Consider the following 12715-nt stretch of genomic DNA (forward strand, 5'->3'; position numbering starts at 1 on the left):
TAACGGCAACACATAATTTTCAAGAAAGCAATAGGCAGATGTCAAATAAAATAGCATTTATATATTGATAACTTTATCAAAAGTTGTTCACTAGTTCAGAACACTTTTCTAAGAAAAAACTATTCATGATATTTGATTTTTAAAAAAAATATTTTATTTAGCTGGGCATGGTAGTGCACTCCTTTAATACCAGAATTTGGGAGGTAGAGGTAGGATGATCGCTGTGGGTTCAAGGCCACCCTGAGACTACATACATAGTGAATTCCAGGTCAGCCTGGACTAGAGTGAGACCCTACCTCAAAAAACCAAATATATATATAACTTATCTATTTATTTATTTATTCAAGATAGACAGAAAGAAACAGAGACAGAGAGACAGAGAAAATGGGTGCGCCAGGGCCTCCTGCCACTGCAGACAAACTCCAGATCATGTGCCACTTTGTTCATCCAGCTTTACATGGGTACTGCAGAATTGAACCTGGGTCAGTAGGCTTTGCAGACAAGTGCCTTAATTGCTGAGCCATCTCTCCAGCCTGACAGCCTGGTATTGATTTGACTTGATATTTTTGTTTGTTTGTTTTGAGGTACAGTCTTGCTCTAGCTCTAGCCCAGGCTGACCTGGAATTCACTATGTAGTCTTAGGGTGGCCTCAAACTCATGACAATCCTCCTACATCTGCCTCCCAAGAGCTGGGATTAAAGGCAGATGCCACCAGGCCTGGCTCCGATATTTGATTTTTTTAAAAATAATTTTGTTTATTTATTTATCAGAGAGAAAGAAGGAAAGAATAAATGTGCCAGAGTCTCTTGTTACTACAAACAAACTCCAAGTGTATACACCACTTTGTGTATTTGGCTTTACATGGGTTATAGGGAATTAAACCTAGGCCAGTAGGCTTTGCAAATTAGTGCTTTTAATTACTGAGCCATCTTCCCAGGATCATGTTTTTTTTTATTTTTTATTTTTGAAGCAGCATCTCCTTCTAGTCCAGTTGACCCTTAATTGTAGCCTAGGTTTGCTTTGTTTTTTTCAAGGTAGGGTCTCACTCCAGCCTAGGCTGACTGTGTAGTCTCAGGCTGGCCTCGAACTCCTACTGAGTGCTGGGATTAAAGGTGTGTGACACTATGCCTGGCTCCAGGTTGACTTTGAACTCATGACAATCTTCCTACCTCAGCCTTCTATTGGCTATGATTAAAGGCATGTGCCACCACACCTTGCAGATATTTGAATCAACAGTATTAGCATTATACTGGTATCAGTCTACATTTCTGCTGTCACCTTCATAATAGATGATGATAGAGTTTCTTAAAGACTTTTTAAAAAATTTTTATTAATTTGAGACAGACAGAAAGAGAATGGGCACATCAGGTTCTCTAGCCACTGCAAACGAACTCCAGACACATGTGCCACTGGGAGTTGAACCTGGGTCCTTAGTCTTCACAGGCAAGTTCCTTAACCACTAAGCCATCTATCCAGCCCAATGAGAGAGTTGTCACTATACACAGATTTAGTATAGACATGTAGTAATCATATAATATAAATGAATAGTCTCATTTAGCTCTTATCTCAAAATGTCTACTATAGAATTTGAGTATCTGAAGCTATATTTCATAATCTTGCTGAAAAGTAAAATACCCTAAGGGGCTGGGAAGATGGCTCAGTGGGTAAGGAGCTTGCCACACAAACATAAGAATCTGAGTTTAGATCCCCAACACCTACCTAACAATGCTTGGCTGTCGGGGTGTGCCTGTAATCCCAAAGCCGGGTAGGCAGAAACAGGGAATCCCTAGGACTCACTGGCTAGTCTAGCTGAATCAGTGAGCTCTAGGTTCAGTGGGAGACCCTGTCTCAAAAAGTAAAGTGCAGGGCTGGGGAAATGGCTTAGTGGTTAAGGCATTTGCCTGTGAAGCCTAAGGACCCTAGTTTGATTCCCCAGGACCCATGTAAGCCAGATGCACAAGGGGGCTCATGTGTCTGGAGTTCGTTTGCAGTGGCTGGAGGCCCTGGCACGCCCATTCTCTTCTTTCTCTCTGCCTCTTCCTTTGACTCTAATAAAAAGTAAGGTTTGGAGTGATAGAATGAGACCCCTGGCCAGATCCTGGCAGGTCACCAGCCAGGCAACAGGGAAGCTCTGGTGGCTCTGAGCCCATGACCCTGGCCTGAGACAGGTAGGTTACCAGGGAACCAAATATCAGGAGGCTAGGTCCCTGCCCCTGGGAAAGCTCCCAAACTGCACTGCTCTTTCCTCCAAATCCAGACCCAGACAATTCACCAGGGAGCCAGGATGACTAGACCCAATGAACTTGGTCTAGACATGTATTTGTTAGTGAAGTAGCCCCAATCCTTGCCCACCCCGAGTCTTCCAATGGAGCTACAGTTGCTACATTCTCAACAAGGCAAAGGGATTCTCTAAGGATGGGCAAACCCCAACACAAGCAACACCAAGCCAAGGCAAAATTTCCCCAGCAAGTATGTTTAGTCCCATAGTGGAAGCCTCTACTTAGAAGGAACTCCAGACAAGGAACTCCAAAACAAGATAGTATTAATTATACATAGCAAACTTAAAAGAAGACATGAGCAGATGCCTGAATGAAATGCTAGAGAATCAACTGAAAGACCTCCACAGACAAATGAAAGGCACAAACAACTAGAAAACAATGGGAAAGTCAAACCAAGAAATGAAAGCAGAACTCAATAAAGAGACATACTGAAGAAGAACCAAAAGTGAAATAATTCAATGAAAATGTTCCAAGGAGAGCCATAAGAATAGAATAGATTAGGTGGAGGGCAGGATATGAGAACTTGAAACGAGGAAGAGGAACAACATCATGAGACCAAAATCAAACAATTTCAAAAAAGTATTTGCAGAACATTAAAGTAATGTAGGAAATCTTAAAAAGACCAAATGTTCAAGTCATGGGCATAAAACAAGGAAAACTTTAGGTCCAAGACACAGAAAATATTTTCAGTAAAATTATAGAACAAGATTTCCCAAATCTTATGAAAGAGAGGCCCATCCAGGTACAAGAGGCATACATAATGCCAAATAGACTGCACCAGAAAAGAAAATCCCTACAAAACATTGTGGTTAAGACACTAAACACAGAAAACAAAGAGTGTCAAAAACCATAAGAGAGAAACAGCTCCTCACTTACAAGAGAATCTTCTTTTTACAGATGGCTGGAAATACTAGACAGACACGAGACTCACCAAAACGGCAAGTAGAGAGGGCCCAGGGCTTAGCACTGGATGAGTCATTTCTACCACACCCACCAGGGCTCAGGGGACGCCGCAGAGGTAGTCAGTGCAAGGATAGGAGTGCTGCTCTTACTGCGAGACAAAGAACCGCTGTATGGAGATGGTGGTAGACACTGAGGAGACTCAAAATTCATCACAGTAGAAAGTAAGAGGCTATTAAGTCTTACTGCTGAGGGGGACGTCTACTGTACATTCCTCCACAGCTCAGGGAACATCGTGGAAGAGGCGGCAGAATGAAGGTAAACAACACAACGTGCACAGTCATACTTTGAGGCACTGTCCTCCCAATATGAACCAACTGGTGCACTCATGACCCCACTGTAGCTACCAATACCCCCACCCACCGTGTGTTTTTCTAGTGAATCATGAAGCAATAAAGATGAAGCACATGGAGCCAGGAGTGGCACGCCTTTAATCCCAGCACTTGGGAGGCAGAGATAGGAGGTAGCAGTGAGTTCAAGGCCATCCTGAGCCTACATAGTGAATTTCAGGTCAGCTTAGACTAGAGTGAAACCTTACTTCAAAAAAGAAAAAGAAAAAGAAAAATAATTAAATACACATTTTGAAGAGAAGCAGCAGTTTCTCTGGTGTGTGTAGGATTCCTGAGATGGGATAGGAAGAACTTTCTGGGGTATTGAATGTATTAATTACTGATGTACTGATTACATGATCTATACATTGATAGAAATGCATCAAGTTACTCAGTGTGGTGGTTTGATTCAGGTGTCCCCCACAGACTTAGGTGTTCTGAATGCTAGGTTCCCAGCTGATGGAGATTTGGGAATTAATGCCTCCTGTATTGTTGGGGGCAGGCTTATGGGTGTTATAGCCAGTTTCCCCAAGCCAGTGTTTGGCACACTCTCCTGTTGTTACTGTCCACCTGATGTTGGCCAGGGGGTGATGTCCACCCTCTGCTCATGCCATCATTTCCCCTGCCATCGTGGAGCTTCCTCCTTGAGCCTGTAAGCCAAAATAAAAATAAACCTCTTTTTTCCCACAAGCTGCTTTTGGCTGGGTGATTTCTACCAGCAATGCGAACCTGACTGCAACACTCAGTATTAGGGCACGTTGTGTACTTTCTTTATCACTGCTATTGTAACAATCACAAACATAGTGGTGTCAAACCACTCAAATATATTGAGAGGTTAGAAGCCTAAGCAGGTCTGGGGGACTGTGTTCCCCTAGGGTCCTAGGGGAGAATCCATTTCTTTGCCTCCTCTGGTATGTAGAGGCTACCTACATTCTTTGGTTCGCATCAATTTACTCTGTTCTTCCATCATCCCCTCCCCTTCTCTGACTCTCACACTCCTGCTTCCCCCTTATAAGGACCCTCACAATTACACTGGGCCCATGGGAACAACTCAGGATTCTCTCCCTCTCTAAAATCCTTCATTTAATTCCCATCTTCAAGTCCTCTCTTTTTCTTTTTGCCATGGAAGGTAGCATATCCACAAACTAGGTTTAAAGACACAGAAAATGTTTAGGACTATTGTTCTGCATAACAGGTATGAATGATGTACTTTTTAACCTAAATTTTAAAATAAGAAGAAGGAACAGTGAGTATAAGCATGATAAGTGATAGATTGTTTCACATGTTTATACAATGATAATGAAAAAAGCTTTGACATTTGAATACCTTCTCCAAGCTTGTAAAAGGAAGTGATTTTAAGACTTTGTTCACTATTTGATAGTATTACAGAATTTTTGATTCAATAATTAAACAGTGAAGTCAAAACAGGTTTTAAAATTGCATAATATATCTTTTCAATATACTTTAAAAGCTAAATGAACTCTTTAAGCTGCCATACAATGGGAATAATCTTATTAAAGTGAACAATATTATCATGGAACTACTTAGCAAACTTAATGGGGGAAAACATGTTCTTTAAGATTTTTCATCCACCCTTGCAATAGGAACAAGCTTAATAATACTGACTTGGGAAAATATTTTTTAAGCTTTATAATTAAATTTAAAGTTTTGAATTTTTTGTTCTTGTTGTTTTTCAAGGTAGGGTCTCAGTCTAGCCCAAGCTGACCTATGTAGGCTACACTGTATAGTCTCAGGGTGGTCTTGAACTCACGGTGATCCTCCTACCTATGTCTCCTAAGTGTTGGGATTAAAGGTGTGCACCACCATACCTGGCTAAATTTAAAGATGTTTTATGAATTCAAAATACCAAATTGAGGTTGAGGCCATCCTAAGACTACATATTGAATTTCAAGTCAGCCTGGGCTAGAGTGAGAACCTACCCCCAAAAAATAAAAACAACAACCAAAAAAACCAAATGGAGTGATTTGTGCATTTGACACAGTGATCGTGTTGCCCAATGTTACATGCATCAATAAAACTAATCACTGACAAGCACAAATAAAGATTTTGAGGCCACAAAAAATTTAATCAGTCTAATTACATAAGATTTCAGATTCAGTGAAACTGCTTGTAGTATTTCTCTTTTTAACAATATTGTATTTTTATTTATTTATTTGGAGTCTAGAAGCATGACAACCTGACCCAATGTCTGAAGACAAAAGACATGGATATCTAAGAAGAGAGAATTTGTATTTCTTCCACCTTTTTGCTCTATTTTGGCCTTCAACATATTAACTTATGCCATCCACATGGGTAAGGGCTGATCATCCTTAGTCTGATTCAGAAACACACACCCAAATACACCTTCTGGGCATCCCTTAACCAAGTCAAGTAGACTCATAAACTGTCACCAACACCAAATGCACAGGTAACAAAAGAAAAAATAAGTAATGCTCCAATAAAATTATTTTTTGTTCCTCAAAGGATGTTATCAGGAAAATAAAAAGAAGCCAGGCATGGTGCACGCCTTTAATCTCAGTACTTGGGAAGCAGAGGTAGAAGGATCACCATGAGTTCGAGGCCACCCTGACACTACACAGTGAATTCCAGATCAGCCTGAGCTAGAGTGAGACCCTACCTTGGAAAAACCAATAATAATAATAAAAAAAAAGAAGAAAAGAAAATTAAAAAGATAACTTATGGCCTGGAGCAATGGCTTAGCAGTTAAGGAGCTTGTCTATGAACTCTAAGGACCCATGTTCGACTCTCCAGATCCCACCTTAGCCAGACACACAAAGGTGAGGCAGGTGCAAGGTCACATGTGCCCACTAGGTGGCAGAAGCATCTGGAGTTCAATTGCAGTGACTGAGAATCTGGTGTGCCAATTCTCTCTCTCTCTAAAAGAAAAGATAACTGGGCTGGAGAGATGGCTTAGTGGTTAAGCGCTTGCCTGTGAAGCCTAAGGACCCCGGTTCAAGGCTCAGTTCCCCAGATCCCACGTTAGCCAGATGCACAAGGGGGTGCACGCGTCTGGAGTTCGTTTGCAGAGGCTGGAAGCCCTGGCGCGCCCATTCTCTCTCTCTCCCTCTATCTGTCTTTCTCTCTGTGTCTGTCGCTCTCAAATAAATAAATAAATAATTTAAAAAAATACAGTGGTCTGTCCCAGAAGCTGCCCTGTCTTGTTTAAAAAAAAAAAAAGACGGGCGTGGTGGCGCATGCCTTTAATCCCAGCACTTGGGAGGCAGAGGTAGGAGGATCACCGTGAGTTCGAGGCCACCCTGAGACTACATAGTGAATTCCAGGTCAGCCTGGGCTAGAGTGAGACCCTACCTCAAAAAAACCAAAAAAAAAAAAAAAAAAGATAACTGTCAGAATGGAAGAAAATATTAGCAAGTTTTATAGCTGATAAAGGCATTTATATCTAGAATATACCAAGAACTATCCAGTTGGCCATTGGCTCACACCTTACTCTCAGCACTCAGGAGGCTGAGACAGAAAATCACCATAGACTCAGTCAGCTTGGGCTACACACTGAGTTCCAGGCCAGCCTGAGCTGCAGAGCAAGACAGCATGCTGCCGCTGCCACCCCTCCCCCCCCAACACACACAAAAAAAGCCACTCGGGGGTAGAGATGTGACTTAGTGGTAGAGTGTAAGGCTCTGGATTCTATCCCTAGTACCACAAAAACAACAACAGAACCAGTCAGACTGAACTAGAGACTACCCTAATGGCATCATTTTCACTGGGCATGATGATACACACCTGTAATCCCATACCTTGGGAGGTAGAGGCATGAGGATCAAGAGTTCAAAACCAGCCTATGCTACATAACCAGTTAAAGTCTCAAAAAAAAAAAAAGAAAAAATTACAACTGAAAAACAAAGTAATCCAATTAAAAAATTATCAAAAGATATACATATTACTCCAAACATACACGGATGGCCAAAAAGCACATGGAAAGCTGCTTGACTTTAGTAGTCAACAGGGAATGCACAGTGTCAGAGACACTACTTCATACTTGCTGACAGATGGTAACAAGAATTGGCAAAGATACAGAGAAATTACAACCATGTGCATTGTTGGTGAGATTGCAGAACAGTGCTACTACTGTAGAAAAATAGTTTAACAGATATTCAAACTTTAAAAAAATCTTTTTTATTAATTTACATATTTTTTAACCAACTCCTGATGCATGCACCACCTTGTGCATCTGGCTTATGCAGGTCCTGGGGAATTGAACCTGGGTCCTCTGGCTTTGCAAGTAAGTGCCTTAACCACTAAGCCATCTCTCCAGCCCTTATTTATTTTTATAATTTGAAAATGGTGACTTTTTGCTCCCTGGCCCTGCAATATAGTTCAAACATACGTATCACTTGAATCTTCCAAATACTTTGGAAAAGTGTATTATTTTAATTATTTAGTGCAGATAAGTGATTTTGTAAATTGTTTCCCAAAAATACTAGGTTATGTAGTTTTACCTTTGGCTATGAAAGCTTTTGTACAGAACAGTTACCAGCCCTTTGTAAACAAGCCACTGATTAAGTGGTGCAGCCTGCAGTAGGATTCATGCTTCCCCTGCTGGTTTTCTCTTGGTATGGCCCATTCTTCTCATTTGGAGTGGGAATGTTTATTCTATGCCATTATGTGTTACAAGTATGTCACTTGTGTTTTGATATTTCAGGGTTCACAGTTTAGGGACTGTCTCACAAGAGACTTGGGGCTTTTGAACAGTGTTGGGACTGGTAAATACAATGGAGACTTTTAAAGTTTGACTGAATGCATCTTGCATCATGAGATGGCCATGAGTCTATGGGAGCCAGGGGTGGAATACAGTGTTTTGAATGTAAATGTCCCCCAGGAATCTCACATGGTTGTTTGTTTTAAACATTATTTATTTATTTATTTGGGAACAATGACGTGTCAGGTCCTCTTGTTACTACAAACTCACTCCAGATGCATGTTGAGCATCTGGCTTTATGTGAGTACTGGGGAATCAAGCCCAGGGCTGTGGGATTTGCTAGCAAGTACATTTAGACAGCAAGCCATCTCCCCAACCTGCCTCACATGTTTTGAGTATCTGGTCCCCAGCTTGTAGCAATTTGGTTGTGGAGTTTTTGAGAGGTGGCGCCTTGTTGGAAGAGGTGAGCTCTTGAGGGCAGACCTTAGATTTATTATAACCCGTTGGGTAACTCACTCTGGCTGCTACCTTGCAGCTAATGTAACAAAATATGACACTAAGCTATCTGCTTTTCCATGTTTTCCCTGCCACAATAAAACTTCCCTTGAGACTTTAAGCAGAAATAAACACTTTCCTCCCATAAGCTGTTTCTGGTCAGGTGTCCCAGCAATGAGAAGGTAACTGCTATGTAATGTATTCCTAAATATAACACCCTAGGGGAGTCAGTTTGCAAAGTAATTAAGAATACAGACCCAAGAGTCAAACTGCCTAGGTTTGAATGCAGCTTTTTATCCTTCGCTGAATATAACTTTGGAATTATTATCTTTTTCTCTTCTCAGTTTCATTGTTTATAACATGAAGATAATTTTTTTCCTACAGAGGGTTAAGGATTACTTTGCAAAATACACTTAGATGAGTGCTTGATTAACAGTTAGCACTTCTTAAATATCAATTATTTGGATTAAAAGCTCGTTATTAATTTCTTTATATATATATAATTTTTATTTTTATTTAGTTGCAAGTAGAGAGAGAGAGAAGAGAGGCAGACAGAGAGAATGGGCACACCAGGGCCTGTAACCACTGCAAACAACCTCCAGACGCATGTGCCTCTTGTGCATCTGGCTTACATGGGTCCTGGGGAATCAAACCTAGGTTCTTTGGCTTTGCAGGGAAATGCCTTAACCACTAAGCCATCTCTCCAGCCCTCATTGATTTCTTAAGAAATAAATCATTCCGTATGGTCCAGTATACAGTGTGAAATTCACTAATAACAAATGGCTGCCTGTCATAAAAACCATTAAAGAAAATCTTGACCATGATGTTAAAATCAACTCTGAAATACAAAATACATGCTTTACATTATTGTCCTCGGTTCTCCTGTTCCTGGCATGAGAGTAAAGCAGATTTAAATACACACACACACACACACATATATATATATATATATATATATATATATATATATATATATATATAATGAGAAAGGAGGGAGGGAGGAAGGGAGAGAAAGAATGGGTGCACTGGGGCCTCTTGACATTGCAAACTCCTGACACATGGGCCACTTTATGCATCTGGCTTTACATGGATACTGGGGAATCAAACCTAAGTCGTCAGACTTTGCAAGTATGTGCCTTTAACCAGAGTCATCTCCATCTTAGATTTGTTTTTGTTTTCTTTGTTTTTGCCCAGTAACCACTGTTACTGCTTTTGTCGTTGATAAAAGACCTTCTGAATACAGGGAAACTTTCTTGTAGCCTTTATATATGATTGTTATTTGAGGTGATAGCTCAGAAATACTTTCAAAATATCTTCCAAAATAAAGGAAAAAAACTCTTTTGAAAGTAATAAAGGATAAGAGAATCTCAGATATGAGAAGGGAAGCCTGTGAACTCATAGATGAAATTCATCACCATGACAGGGAAGTCTGTTTCAGGATTCATCGCCATGACAGGGAAGTCTGTTTCAGGAACTAACCAGTTTTTCTTGCTTCATTCTGCTGAGCACACTTGAGTTTCAACAGTAGGAGCAAAGGACACTTGGCAGTGCCCCAGCAAATTACTTTTCAAGTAGCTTCTGCCTCTGTACATTCATAGCTAAATCACAGCCATCTAATAGTCTGACTTTTCTTTGATGATGGGATCAATTTGAATGCTCTAAGTGTTTATTGCACATTTAATACATGTGCTACTTTTAAAATTCTTCTAAGCAAAACTTTAAGCTTATAATTTTTATTGTCTATACATGAATTGTGACAGCTTCATTTACGGTAGAGACTAATTAAACAAGAATAAAGTATAAATCTACATTAACACCATTTTCAGAGGACTGTAGCTTTAATTATGTTAGGACTTCAAAATTTGAGAGGCAGCAAAATTTGGTAAATACACACTTACAGTCAGAAGGATGGGTTTTGAAGCCTAACTTGTATCTTTCCTGAACTCAGAAGAAGTTGCACAAGTCATTTAATCCCTCTAGGCTTATTTCTTCATCTATAAAATGGGACAATATTGCCCTTGAAATATTGCAAAGATTCAGTTAGATCTGTCTGTGAAGAGTGCCTGACTCCTATTGGGTGTATGTAAAATGATTACTAGGAGAGCACTTCGTAGGCAGTGGGAGACAGTATAAAGAAATCGTCAGTCAGGGCTGGAGAGATGGCTTAGCGGTTAAGCGCTCGCCTGTGAAGCCTATGGACCTCGGTTCGAGGCTCAGTTCCCCAGGTCCCACGTTAGCCAGATGCACAAGGGGGCGCACGCGTCTGGAGTTCGTTTGCAGTGGCTGGAAGCCCTGGCGTGCCCATTCTCTCTCTCTCCCTCTGTCTTTCTCTCTGTGTCTGTTGCTCTCAAATAAATAAATAAATAAATAAATAAATACTAAAAAAAAATATTAAAAAAAAAGAAATCGTCAGTCAACTTAATAATTACCTTAGCTATTAATTCTATGATAAAAGTACAAGATACAGAGATTGTCCTCAGTATTGTAATAAAAATATCACTCGTGGACTGGAGAGATGGCTTCGCAGTTAAGGCGCTTGCCTGCAAAGCCAAAGGACCTCAGTTCAATTCCCCAGGACCCATGTAAACCAGATGCACAAGTGGGGGGGTTGCATGTGTCCAGAGTTCGTTTGCAGTGACTGGAGGCCCTGCCAAGCCTATCCTGTCTACCTCTTCCCTCGCTTTCTCTCTCTCTCCTTCCCTCTTGCAAATAATTAATTAAATAAAATGTTTTTAAAATATCATTTATGCCAGGCTTAATCCCAGCACTCGGGAGGTAGAGATAGGAGGATCGCAGTGAGTTCGAGGCTGCCCTGAGACTACATAGTGAATTCCAGGTCAACCTGGGCTAGGGTGAGACCCTACCTCGGAAAACCAAAACAAATAAAATAAACTAAATCAGTTATATAGACAGAAGAGAGTGAGGGACCCGAAAATAAAAATATTCCATAAAGGATATCTGAACTCAGGTGACTAAAAAGTTATGCATGGAAAGCCATGACTTAAGTAGCGAGAATTTATGTCTAGTTCCCACGGGGCAGGAGGAGTCCTTCAGAATGGAAACCTGATCTGGGGTACAGAGATTTGAGCCGGGTAAATCACGTCCGGAAGTCGGGTGTCATCTGAAGGAGTAAAATGTACCGGCGAAGGAAATACACTGACGACCATGGGGGCCTTCTGTGTGGAAGCAGAGCAGATCGCAGTTGGGGGACGCTGCACCCACCCTTCCCGTAGCCTGGGAGGGAGGGGTTCGTCAGTACACCCGAGCGCTGAGCCTGCAAGCGGCCGAGCAAAGGTCGCCCTCCCGGCCAGGTCCTCTCTTTGGGTGGCCTCTTGCGCGCTTCGGCCTGCGCGGCAGAGCCCACGGTGCAAGCACCCACGGTGCAATCTCCCCCGGGCATCCCTCCAGAGCCATATGCGGTCTGGAAGCTTCTTCCCTGAGCAGCCGCAGGAGGAGGGTACCCAGGCTCTTCCTGGAGACACAGGCGCTAAGTGAAACCTCAGAGGTCGTGTTGACTTAGCGCCCTCCACCTCCAGACGGATCTGCTCCTGTCAGTCTGGCCACAATGGCGACGGCGCAACAGCAGGGCCAGAGCGCAGTCAGGTGCGGGGGTCGCGCCTGTAGTCCCCGCCGCTCGGGAGGACGGATCATCTCGAGCCTGAGAGCTCCAGCACAGGGTGGGCAACGCAGCGACTCCCCCACGTCTCAAAATAACAAAACAAGAAACCTCCCTTCAGCATCTGAGGACTGCCCCCGCCCCCTCCCCCCAAGACCCCTCGGGATACAGACAATCTCACTCACCTGTCGGCCTCGGGGGCGGGCGCGAAACAGTTGGAAGATGGAAAGGACGCGGTGCGCAGGCGCACGCCGCCTCCGCACGCCCCGCCCCCTCCCAGTCCGTCAGGCCATGGCCCCGCCCCCTCCCAGTCCGTCAGGCCATGGCCCCGCCCCCTCCCCGTCCGTCAGGCCATGGC

At 42.4% G+C, this 12715-nt stretch overlaps 1 protein-coding gene across 1 annotated transcript in view; it reads right to left on the reverse strand.

The window, feature by feature from the left end:
- Window positions 1-12609, reverse strand: part of Trim13 (tripartite motif containing 13) — a 50180-nt gene extending 37571 nt beyond the window's left edge. Inside the window, exon 1 of the mRNA XM_045154193.1 lies at window positions 12543-12609. The gene's annotated coding sequence lies outside the window, so the exon portion shown is untranslated. The remainder of the gene's footprint in view (window positions 1-12542) is intronic.
- Window positions 12610-12715: the final 106 nt, after the last annotated feature.

This window comes from Jaculus jaculus, chromosome 7, assembly GCF_020740685.1.
Source record: "Jaculus jaculus isolate mJacJac1 chromosome 7, mJacJac1.mat.Y.cur, whole genome shotgun sequence".
Lineage (NCBI taxonomy): Eukaryota > Metazoa > Chordata > Mammalia > Rodentia > Dipodidae > Jaculus > Jaculus jaculus.